This window comes from Xenopus laevis, chromosome 9_10L (genome assembly GCF_017654675.1).
Source record: "Xenopus laevis strain J_2021 chromosome 9_10L, Xenopus_laevis_v10.1, whole genome shotgun sequence".
Taxonomy (NCBI): Eukaryota; Metazoa; Chordata; class Amphibia; order Anura; family Pipidae; genus Xenopus; species Xenopus laevis.
The window spans coordinates 105464326-105476823 of NC_054387.1; the positions used below are offsets into that span (position 1 = coordinate 105464326).

Below are 12498 nucleotides of genomic sequence, written 5' to 3' on the forward strand. Positions count from 1 at the left end.
AAGAATTTTCCTTTGAGCATTTGCTGTGATAAAGAAAATGCCAGCGCTCTATCTGGAGATGTTAACATAGGATGTTTGTTATGCTGCATTGTGCCCATGCACTAGGGGCTTTTATTGGGGACTTTATGGGACTTAAATATGGTACACACAAATACCCATCACACAAGTGGACATCCAGTTTCCACAATCAATAAGTGATTCAACACATTAAGATGGAAGAGAGGGAATTCAGCATCTGTAAAAATATATTTTTTCAGGTTATTACTGGGCATCTGACACAAAATATTTGACAGACTAACTTAAATGTACAATATTTTTTCTATAAAGCTTTATACAGCTTATTTCTACTGGCAGAACATTAGAAATAGCAATTTCCATGCCTTTATTGCCATGTTCTATCACTAGGCATACTCTGTAATGACACTGCTTATATCAACTGGGCAAGACAGCAAACCTAATGGATACCTGATTAACAGTTCTACTGCTCAGGCAAAGGGCATTTAATGAAATCATATATGTCATTCCTACCAAGCCAAAGTCTCTACCCTTCAATGATAAATCTTACTACATTTGTCTAATGCTATTGTCCATATAGCAGAATGATGGTTCCAAGGGCTACACTAGACATAAGGTATCACTCTAAAACCATAGTTCCTTTATTTTACTTCTCATATATATATATATATATATATATATATATATATATATATATATATATATATATATATATATATATATATATATATATATAGCAACAGAAATCAAGCAAGGTGAGCATCTCTGTTGGTCGGTAATCCAAGGTTGTGCTGAATTGTCTTGCTGTTTTGTTTTCTTCCCTATTGTTTGCATTTTTTTTGAGCGGAAGGATTGGCAAATAGACAGAAAAGTTGTGAATTCAGCTTTAACGGCATCAAACATTCATCACTGTCAACCAGTTGCTAAACCCGCTGACACGGTCTGGACAAAGTCAAATGTAGCTGAGCCAGTGGGTGAGGAGGCTGCTGGATACAAACGGATCAGGGGTTGATTTCTTAGAATCTATATTTAACACTGGGGCGCAAGTCAAATGTTTTTCTTATTGGTGGGGGCTGTGATTTTTTTTTTGTCATCAAGAATTGATGCCTACTTGTGTAGCTCATGTACCAGAAATTGAAAAAAATAAATAAAAACAGGATTACAAAAAAGGGAAATTTCTAGAGAATAGATTTACCTTCACAGTGTGTGTTTTAAACATACTGATAACTGGTTCCTGGGAAGGAAAGTCGAGGAATCCACAGAAGCATTGCAGACAAAACATTTCCTAACTTGTACACAGCACGTAGTTTGTCCTAGCAACGTGTAGAGCAGGAGACGTGTTATGTTCTCTTCGCATTATAACCATGAATTCTTAAAAACCTACAAGTCTAAATGTTTTCTCGCTACAGGATTCTGAGTTTACCAAGGTGAAACATACAATAAAATTGGGTGTTACCTGCTGAAAGAACCATGTTTTGGCTTCTAGAGCAAGTGATAATGTTCTTGCTGTCACAGCAGCTTCATTGCTCTGAGTAAATTTTCTCCTTCCAGAATATTATTTTAACGACCGGCAGGTCTATACAAAATAGTATAGTATTGACAATACAATATAAAATAAAATATGAAAGCAGTGTACAGTATACTGTCTACTAAGTATCATTCCCCTTTCTCGAACACCAGCATGAAGCAGAAAACAACCCTCTCTAAGACAAATATAATAAAAAGAAGGGCACTTCAGTCTCTTAAGTAAAATTTTAGGTACTGAGGCTGATATAAAATTTGGGCAAAACAATTACACTGTTTTGGTATCAATACTTTTATTGTGAAGGTTTTGTTTTAATTTTTCAGATATATTGAATAATACGTTAGATATCATAGTAACATGGTCCAGCAACTGTCTTCCTATGTATGTTACAAATATCACTGTATAACATTTTGGCACCAGCTTCATCTTGTCACTATTATAAAAAAAATCAACACATTTTACTGGATGTATAATTAATCGCTCAAATAGTTTCTATTACTTTTATGCTACACTTTATCTATTTAACAGTGTATCTGTGAGTTACTCAACCAAACTTTTTTTTCCATCTACAACCAATACACTCATGCTGTGAGTCACTGACAGATTTCATTTGCTCTAACTTGCATATTTCAGCATGAGCCAGCACTTTGAATTACAGACAAACCAGATGTTTGAGTTGATTACAACAGGGAAAAAATTATGATGGATTGCGAAAACACACTAATATACTATGTATAGCTCGAAAACAAAAAAAAATTGCCTTTAACAAATATAGACAATATTGTCCAAAACTCAGGAGTTCCCCTATGACTGGAAAAACAAGGCAGAATAAAGAGGGGTTGGGCGTTCAGATGAACAGATATTATGATGATTGCAGTGAAAAGGAATAATAATGATAATAGTAGTCTAAGTCCAGACCACCCAAACCCTGTCCCAGCTAAGGTCTCTTGGGCGACTATTCTTAAGTTTTTAGGAACTTGCCTTGAGGATTGGTTAAAAACTGGTTAGTAAGACACTTTGTAAATACAATCGATTAAAAATTCTGTACCGTTTCTACAATAATCAAGTTTATCTTCATTATCCCTCTTTCAGCATCTGTTTCTCTTCATTCTGTCTTCATGCAGCAGTTGGGTGTCAGATGAATGATCCACTTTATCTTATAGGGGGGGTCCATTTCCTAGCAGATGAATTAGAGCTCACTCAAATTCCAGATTCCAGTACAAAGAAAATGTAACAAAATAACTGCCTTTTGCACAAATTCTGCATGTAGAGAGCCCGAATTTCTGGTGATTTTAATAGAGTGAGCTCCAATACATTTTCTAGGCAAAAGGAGCCCCCTATAACATATATTCTTCATTCATCTGACACCCAACTCCTGAATGAAGACAGAATGCTCAGAAACAGATGCTGAGAGAGGAATAGTGAAGATAAACTTGATTATTTCAGTATGATCAAGCTTATATTAAATTATCATTTTCGCAATAGTTTCCCTTTAAATAACGTTCAGGCCCTGACCTTGACCATGTTTTCTTGGTATATGTTATCAATCTAAGACATTGTCACCTATTGTTTCCAATATTTTTTCTCTTCTACCCACTTTGTTTGCAGTCACTTAGAGAATTGAAGGCTAAACTGCACAATTATTGAAAGACTTTAGACTCCTATGGTCTGTAGGAGAGAAGTGCTTTCTCCAGGGATGCAAATCTTTGCTTAACATGCGAAACTGCATGACTCTTACCTGAAACTTTCAAGCTTAGCAGTATGTCCCACTGGAGTAGCTGACATTCTTATAGTCCTTTCTAACCTACAGAGAGCAAGCCTGGCTTACCGGTATACACAACAAACTATTAATATAACACTGAAAGCATTCGTACACAAAGCATTAATTCAGTGCTCTATAGCTTGATGTTTTAAAATTATTTACTCTCTTTCTATCTAGAATACTTTCACAACCAATATTCTTATGGGAAAAAACATATTCGTAACCCCCTTCCTTACTTGGTTTATGGCACTGATTAGAGTCCTGCAGTGGGTCGGGTACCCGCGGGTTTCCCCGCAAAAAAAGCAGGTACCCTGCGGGATGCAGGCTTTGGGTCAGGCTGCGGGTCTCATCTATATTTATTTTCTTATGTTATATTATCTATATTTAACTCCTTTTAAAAAAAAGTTAAAAACTTTTTTTCTGTCCCGCCCACTTCTGATGATGTCACTTCTGGCTTGCAGGAACAGCATGTCCTGTTTAATGGTGGTTGGCAGGTTGCGTACCGGGTTGCAGATAAAGCAGTTTTAATTGGTCCAGTCAGGTAGCGGATTCAAGAGTAAATAGGGGGGTTGCAGGTCCAGGTCCAGGTCGCGGGCTGTGGGTTGAGTTGGGTCCGGGTCTCAAAAATTGCACTGAGGTTTCTATGAGCTCTGTGAGTCACCCAGTATCTTTCACTCCACTTCAGAAAAATTTACTGGTATCCTAGCTATAAAAAACATTAAATGTATAGCATAGTTATGACCTATTTTATCTGTGTGTGATCAATTGTTGATTTTGTTTTTCATAATTAACCGCTTTGCGCAAGATTTTATTCAGTAGGTCCCATCTCCAGTCAAACATAGAGATGGTTGTCGCTCAAAGCCACACTGCTTGTGGGATAGTTCATGAGCAAGGATAATTGTAATGGATTGTGTATCTTTACTTTCGGTCTAGGGAGCTTTATTCTAATCCAAGAGCCTTTACATTGAAGAACTTATTTTATTTATTAATTATATAGTGGTCAGTCTCTTTTTGCCAAAGCCAAGCCTTCTTTAATGCCTTTGTTTTATAGGTTAGACATGATATAGAAACCACAAAGTGAGTTTCTACCCATCAGATGCCAACACTAACAAGTACAGAAATAGCTTTTATTACTCATGGCAAGTCTTTGCTGGATGGAGATTGGACAATAAGGCAATTTGAAAAATTGTAGCAAAAGTTCTAGCTTGCTTGTTACCCATTTACTAATCTGTTGATTGAAAGCAAACATGTAATTGATTGCTAGGATGCCTTAGACCTGGAGTAAATGTGTGTGGCTCATCCACCCTGGATCAATGCTCTGTATATTAAATGTTAATGATATTGAATGAAAAAATATATATCTTTTCGCCAGGCTGTATTAAAGAAGATTAAGAAGCTACAATCCTACAGTATTCATAATTGCCATATTCTAACCACATCTAGCTTCCAATTCATGTAATAAGGTAGAGGATCCAGCTTTTCCTTTTCTCATTACCACTAAAAAAAAAAAGCAAAACTGGCTACACAGTGGACTTTGCTTCCCTGCCAGTTTTCTCTGTCTTCAAAGCAAGCCCTGCCCAGAGAATCATTGAATTTAGTTCTTTGGGACGCTGCTTGTACTTTTTCTACAAATAACTTTCGATTTGCTGAGGCAGAGTTTGATTCTCGGGGAATGTTGTCAAAATTCAAAATCACTTTGCAGAGCTTTTATGAGTTTTCTTTTGAACAGTGCACAGTGGGGAAGGAATGAATAAGTGTTGTAAAGCAGGGAGAAAAAAATCTTCCCTTTACCAGCTAAGATAGATTGTGTCTAATAAAGACACTGAGCAATTCAGCTGCATAGGAAAATATATATATTCAGCCTCTCATCTCTACAATAACACCACTTATTGAATGAAAATCAATGAATTGTGTCTATCTCGTGAAAAGAGCAGAAAATACTAATCATCGTCAGTAGCTTCCCAGGCTCGCACACATTCATGCTTTTATTGCAATGTCTAGAATATCTTTGTTTTAACTATTTATACGGACCCTAGTGCATGAATTTATGTACAGTGTTCATTCAAGCTCCTGGAAACCACAGTCCCTAGCATTATGAAGGGGGTTTATCTTTGCATTGGTGATCCAATTGTCTACTTTGCAAGAACCAGAAACATGACACAGCTTCATCATCTCTGTTTGGCATAAAATATCACAACCCATATATTGTACACAATTGTGTTGACACCATTTTTGTGGCACTCTTGACAGCCTTAGCGACCGTTATCTGTCCAGTTGGATTTTGACATTGGATATGGCATCACATCTGCACATTGATATGGTCCTCATTCCAAAGGCCTGCATGGCAGTAATTTTAGCCTTAAGGTGGACAACCTCACCAAATAGGCAGATATTTACTTGTATTGGCAGCTTTATACAGATTTAGGTATCTGCTACCTGCAATGCTGTGTCTTGATTTTTGTCTTTAGGCACAAGGCTCATCAGGGGTGTTCATTTTACTGGGGACAGTGGCTAATTGGCATGGTGACACAGGCCAGCGCCATTATTCCTTTTCCAATTAAAGGAAGTACCTTGATCCAGCAACCTTCCCAAAGTCCATCTGATGGAGCTTAAAGACTATTATGTGGTAGCTGGTTTTGGGTAAAACATTCATATAAACATATGCTATCAGTTAAAACCAGTGTGTGAGCAAATTTTAATAAAGGAAGATATTGTAGAATGAATAGATGGGCAACTTGTACTTTTCCCTGCAGTGTGTTGTGATTAAACCTATTTCATTAAAGGAGAAGGAAAGTTGTTTAGCACTTGGGGGTGCCTAATGTTAGGCAACCCCAAGTGAATGTATTTACTTATCTGAAACCCCGGGCCGGTGCTCCTATCAACAGAAAACTGCACCGGCCTGAGGTTATTCAGGTGAGCACCACGGATCTCTCATCTTCCGGCTTCTTCTTTCTTCACGTGGCTGCGCACGCGCATTAGAGTGAAAAGCCGAACTTTAAATAAAAAGTCGGCTTTGTCTGCCCCAGGAAATTTGAAGAAAGAAGCCGGAAGAAGAAAGCCCGGTTTTGAAAGGGCTGTACGGGTGAAAAGCGCCTGTCCAGATTTCCAAATTAGGAAATCTGGACAGGCCATTAAAATTTATAACATGGCGATCAGCCAATTGCTGATCGCCACTTTATCTGACTGGCCCACCCCCCATGTCATTCGCCTGCCCCCTGTTATCATCTGCCTGCCCTCCAATGTCGTCCGCCTGCCCTTCCCCTTTTCCCCAATTGGAAAAGAAGACAACCCTAGCTTGGACTAGGGTTGCCAGCTGGCCGGTATTTTACCGGCCTGGCCAGTAAAAAATGATGGTTGATCCAAATGTTATTAATATGGAAAAACGATAAATATATAGGAAAAAAAAAAGTGGCAACCCTACCTAGGAGGTTCACTGTTTGCTTTGCCAATTTACACTGCAGTTTTCATTATACAATGCCAGAGGTTGCAACCATTCACCACTGAAATTCTGCTTAGACTATTAAGAATAAAATACCCTATGCATGTGGGCCAACATGAGCTAAATAAGTTGTGTCTATTGCTTGTGTTATTTGTTCATGGCAGAGTAATGAAAGAAAATTTTCTTCTTCTTGCCATTGCCTTGGTTCTTGAAAGAAATTGGATAAGATGAAAATGTTTATTCACATTCTTTTCTCGGTTAAGCCTTGTGTATTGCAAGCTCTATCTTAATCGTAAGCCAAATATTCAGCAAATGAGGGCCTCATCTCTACTACCTGCGGATTCCAAAGAGAGCAAGATGAAAATTGTAAATCCACGATGAATTAACCTTTTAGTATAATAAAGAAACTTAATCAACTGTGACTTTGTTAATTAAGGGTACAAGTAGAACACATTTCAATATAAGCTCATGTTGAACTTGGATGTATATTTCCCATTTAATCTCTTCCGCTCTTTATGTCCTCCTTAAAAGCTTAATATTACAGGGCAAAGCCAGTGAGGCTATTAGACTGAACTTTCCAATATATAAGTCTCAGGAACTGACTCACTAGTCTCTGCTTCGGTCTGTGCCAAAGATACCTGTGTGGGTTTTTTCCTTTAAGCACCTTAATCACCCTGCTATCTACCTTTCCGGGAAAAGCAAACATTGGAAAAATAGCACTTACTAGAGAAAAGAACAAAATAATAGCAGGTTGCCAAAGAAATAAACATTCTTCAGTCCTTCCATAAGATAAGGCCAGAAATCCCATATGGCAAAGAGGCGGTAGAAAAAGATTACATAAATGGCCATTGTGCTGTTCTACAGTAAAGGGTACTATAAAGGCAACACTTAAATACAAGCAATGTATTTTATTTCTTCTGGACTATGTGCAATATAATAAATGTCTGCCTAATGGGGCAGATATTCCTATATACATCTTTGTCAAACATGTGCATAATGAAGAGAAAAATGTATTCAGCCTATTGGTTACCTATTTATTTCTATATTTTCTTCAATACAAAGTAGTAATGGATCATTGTTTGGTTTTTAACTTGACTACCTCCTACAGTTTCCACCCATCAAAATTTGAACTGGGGGGGGCTATCTGGTCCAAACCTAGACAAGTCTCCATGCTGAAACATTCAATGACGTTTGCAGATGTGCCAAATACTTGTCCTTATATATGCCATAACTATGCCGTCAACATCCTCAAAACTGCATCGCCCCCAAATTACTGCCTCGCCCAAATAACATCATTGTTGTACCTCTTTTCACATCATGGCTTGGTTTTAAAAAAAAAGTGCAAGTGGCAACCCTTATACCTTACCTCTGCCCTGCTATAAGTTTGGTAAGTAGAGATAATGAACTCTGTATAAACCAACCCCTCTCTTCTTCCTGTGTCAGGCCTTTGGGTCGAGGGCTTATTTGTGCACTGGTAATATGATTTTCTACCTTCTACGTCTTCCACAGTGCCCTCACGAACCAAGAGATTGGAAAGAAATGAAAGAGTCTTTGCCCTGTTTACTGCAAGAAGTAACTAAAACCAGATATTCCTTTAGTGAAGGGGTTTAAATGAACTATTAGTATATTGCAGAGGGTGATATTCCGAGACAACTTGTATTGGGAATTCATTTTTTATTATGTGTTTTTTTTTTGTTATTTAGCTTTTTATTCAGCTCCTCTCCAGTTTGCCATTTCAGCCACACTACCAATTTCAGTCCATGTTTCATCAATTACCCTAGCAACCATGCATTTATTTGAATAAGAGACAGGAATATTAATAGGAGAGGCCTGAATAGACAGATGAGTAACAAAGAGTAACAGTGAATGTGTAGCCTTACAGAGCATTTGTTTTTAGATGAGGTCAGTGACCCCCATTTCAAAGCTTAAAAGAGCAAAGTGGTCGTAATCACAATGTTATTAGTTAAATAGCCCTGTGAGGCAATCACTGTTATTTATAAAATGCTGCACAGACGCTAAATGCAGAATTTATTACCAGGATTTATCTCAAGTGCATGATGAATCACTTGTGCACTACAAATGCTTCCAAACTGCTGGCCATAGATATTTTAGGGACGTTTCCATTGTGAGATGCCAGTTCCATGATTGCGAAACTACCGGCTGCTATTACTGAAGTGACTCGCTCACTTGAACTTAAATATATCTTAGTGCCATGTACAGATGCAGCCACTTTGGTTTGTCTGTTTGACACAGAATAACTAAACACAGATATCCCATTTATCTCATTTAACACAGAAAACTGTGACACAACATCCCATCTAATTAAAGCATTCACCATTGTGAACAATGGTGCTTTGGTATGCTAATGAAAAGGTTAAATGCATTAAATGAGTTAAGATAACTTTAGATAACACAGTTTCTTCAATTAACTCTGAGTCATGACGCATTTAACTCACAAATCCAAGTGGCTTCATCTGTATGATAAGCTTTAGGAAACATAAACAGAATGTATTTTGTGTATAACTGAAGTTGTCTTTTACTAAATTTTATTATTTAAATGTAAACATTCCAGAACTCTTATTGGTTAACAATCGTTTCTATCCTGCCCAATTCAAACGTGATGATAAGTTGAAAATCACACAACAGATGTTTATTCTACATCATGTTCTCTTGCAAGGGGGGTTCACCTTTAAGTTAACTTTAAGTTCGAATTTTGAATTTATGTGAATTTTTTTTTTTTTACTCTAATAAATTCGATTGCATTTACAACTCGAATGGGAGGTTATGAAAAAACTTGAACGTCTAATATTCAATTGAATAGTCCCGACCCCAAACATTCGAATAGGCTATTAACATCTTCGAATTAGTCAACGAATCTCTGCCATTGACTTGAAAATTCATTTTGCAAGTTTTAGGTGGCGAATATTCAAATTAAAACTGTTTCCATGGTCGAAGAGTGATAAATCTCACAATCAAATTTGCATTTGAGTTGGTGCTTTTAAATTTGAATTTGTGAGTTTTGACGCAAAAAAATGTGAAAATTGGAATTTACCATTGAACCGTAATAAATCTGCCCCTTAGTATGTTATAGAATGACTAATTCTTAGCACCCTTTCAATTGGCCTTCATTTTTGTTTTTTTTATAGTTTTTTTTTTAATTATTTGCCTTATAGGGGTTGTTCACCTTTGAATTAACTCAGTATAATGTAGCGTGATATTCTCAGAAGACTTGCAATTTGTAGTTTTTGAGTTATTTAGCTTTTTATTCAGAAGCTCTCCAGTTTGCAATTTCCGCAATCTGGTTTCTGGGTTGCAAATTGCCCTAGCAACCTTGCACTGATTTAAATAAGAGACTGGAATGTAAATAGGAGGGCCTGAATAGAAAGATCAATAATAAAAAGTAAATAACAATAAATGTGTTACCTTACAGAGCATTTGTCTTTTAGATGGGGCCGGTGACGCCCATTTGAAGAGGCAAATAAGTCTAAAAGAAGAAGAAGGCAAATAAGTCTAAAAGTATAAGAGAAAAAATAAAGGTCAATTAAAAAGTTTTCAAATGGGGATCACTGACCCAGCTCAAAAACAAATGCTCTGTAAGGCTACAAATGTATTGTTATTACAACTTCTTATTACTCATCTTTCTATTCAGGCCTCTCCTATTCATATTCCAGTCTCTTATTCATAGTGTTGCATGATTGCTAGAGTAATTTGGATCCTAGCAACCAGACTGCTGAATTGCAAACTAATGGCTGTAGTAAACATGTCTATTGCCCCTTATCAATTAAGGTGGCCATACTACTAGTTTGGCAAGATAACCAAACGAGAGGATCTTTCCCCCCTCAATATGCTCACCAAAGGTGGGCGATATCAGGCTCATCCGATTGTTTGGTCCTAGGTCCCTAGATTACAGAATAGGGGCTGATGAGGCAAGGAGCACATCAACGAGCCAATGTAGTCCTCAATCCAACATGGAAATCAAACCTGCTTGATGGACATTTCTGCACCAGCCGCAATTTATGATTGTTAGGCCAAGATTATGCTGCATTTCAGGGGGAAAACTCAAATTTCATGGTTGTTTTTTCGATTTTGCATTTATATACAATAACTAAAGCAACTTTTAAAACAAAATACATGTTTATCTTGGAGTTATAACTTAGGTAGAATAAAATATGAAATCAAATTTGTATCACTATTTTGTTTCCTTAGCAGACCTTTAATACATAGCTGTTGGGTGTCCCTTGGGCCCTATGTTCCAACAGTGCAGAGTATTCGTAGCCTTGCTAACTCCTTTATCTTGGCTCAGAGGCTTGGTGAGCCTTACGCATTCCGCATTCCCATTAAGTATCACGGTGTAAAATAATGTCATTAAAAATGAATGTATTAATGCAGGTCATGGCTCTCATGTCCCAAATGCTGCCTAGAAGTACAAAGCAATAACGCCCAGGCCTCTAGATGTATAGAAAGCATCTGACATTAACTGTCACATGGGAGCACTTCAGCTCTTCAGCAAGGCAGCTTCAATTAGTGCGTAAATCTTTCCTGCTTTTCGCAAACCCACAGGGGCTCAGGATGGGGACATGTTTACAAGGGGCTGCATTATAGAATTGTCTTCATTACATTTACTGTATTAAAAATAAGAAAAAGCTTTTTTGCTAAGTAACGAATGAGATTTACGTGTCTCAGCTCAACTTATGCGCCATATGTAAGGATCTACATTACCAGATTACTTGACCGAAGAAATGATTGAGCTGCCACATTCCGTAGAGGGACTGATGCTTCTTCTACAGCATGTAGAATTATGTATGTGACTTTAACATCCTCAGCTAACATTGTAAAGTCCATCAGATCTTCATTTAGCCTTGAGATGGAACGGTTTCATAAATAAATAAGTTTTGGATTGTGCCCTACCCTGTATACAGTATTCTGTTGTTATTTCAGCAATGCTGCCTTCTTCAGTGCCATTCCTCCATGGTTTAGAATGTTTTATTTGGCCACCTGACTGGGTCTAGTTGTATTGATGCATCATTGTGAATGGTTTTCCTGAATTATTCAGCAAAGGAGGGCAGAGTCAGGCTTTATAGCTGATCATGGGCCAAGGTGATTAGATGTTGTATTGGCTATATTGACTGGAATGCTTGCAACCTGGGGTTTCAAGATAAGGTTTAGATTTCCATACTAGTCTACTAAAAATCATTCAAACATTATATAGCATTCAAAAAGTTTAGTTACCATCAAGTACAAGGCACTGTTTTATTATTATAGAGGAGAATGAAATAGTTTTGAATTGAGTTTTTGAGGGAGTGCCTACCTGTAGTTCTGAGCTTTCTGGATAACTGTTTTCCGGATGAGGGATTCCATACATATACATAGGCCATTCGGCAACCTGCTATTGAAAGTAAGAATTTTAGAAACCACAACCTGCTGTAGAATCAGGTTATTGATTAAAGGTAAACTTTTGTCCGATTTGCTTCCACTTTCATTATTTGGGTCTTGAATGATCATCACCAGCCAGGTTTCTGGTAAGACCTCACCTGTTTGAAGTGCAGTTTTGGGTTCCAGTCCTTAGGAAGGATATAAATGAGCTGGAGAGAGTGCAGAGATGTGCAACTAAACTGATAAGAGGAACTAAAAATTGAAACGATGTGAAAAGACAAGTCTGGGGTTGTTTCTTCTGTAAAAAAGGGTGATTGTGAGCAGACATGAGATTACTCTTTTATAAATACATTAGAGGGAATTCTAGACAGATAGTGGGGGGAT

General features: G+C 37.4%; 1 protein-coding gene across 5 annotated transcripts in view; it reads left to right on the forward strand.

Annotated features, from left to right (window-relative positions):
* mad1l1.L (mitotic arrest deficient 1 like 1 L homeolog) overlaps nucleotides 1-12498 on the forward strand; it is a 501886-nt gene that overhangs the window by 368501 nt on the left and 120887 nt on the right.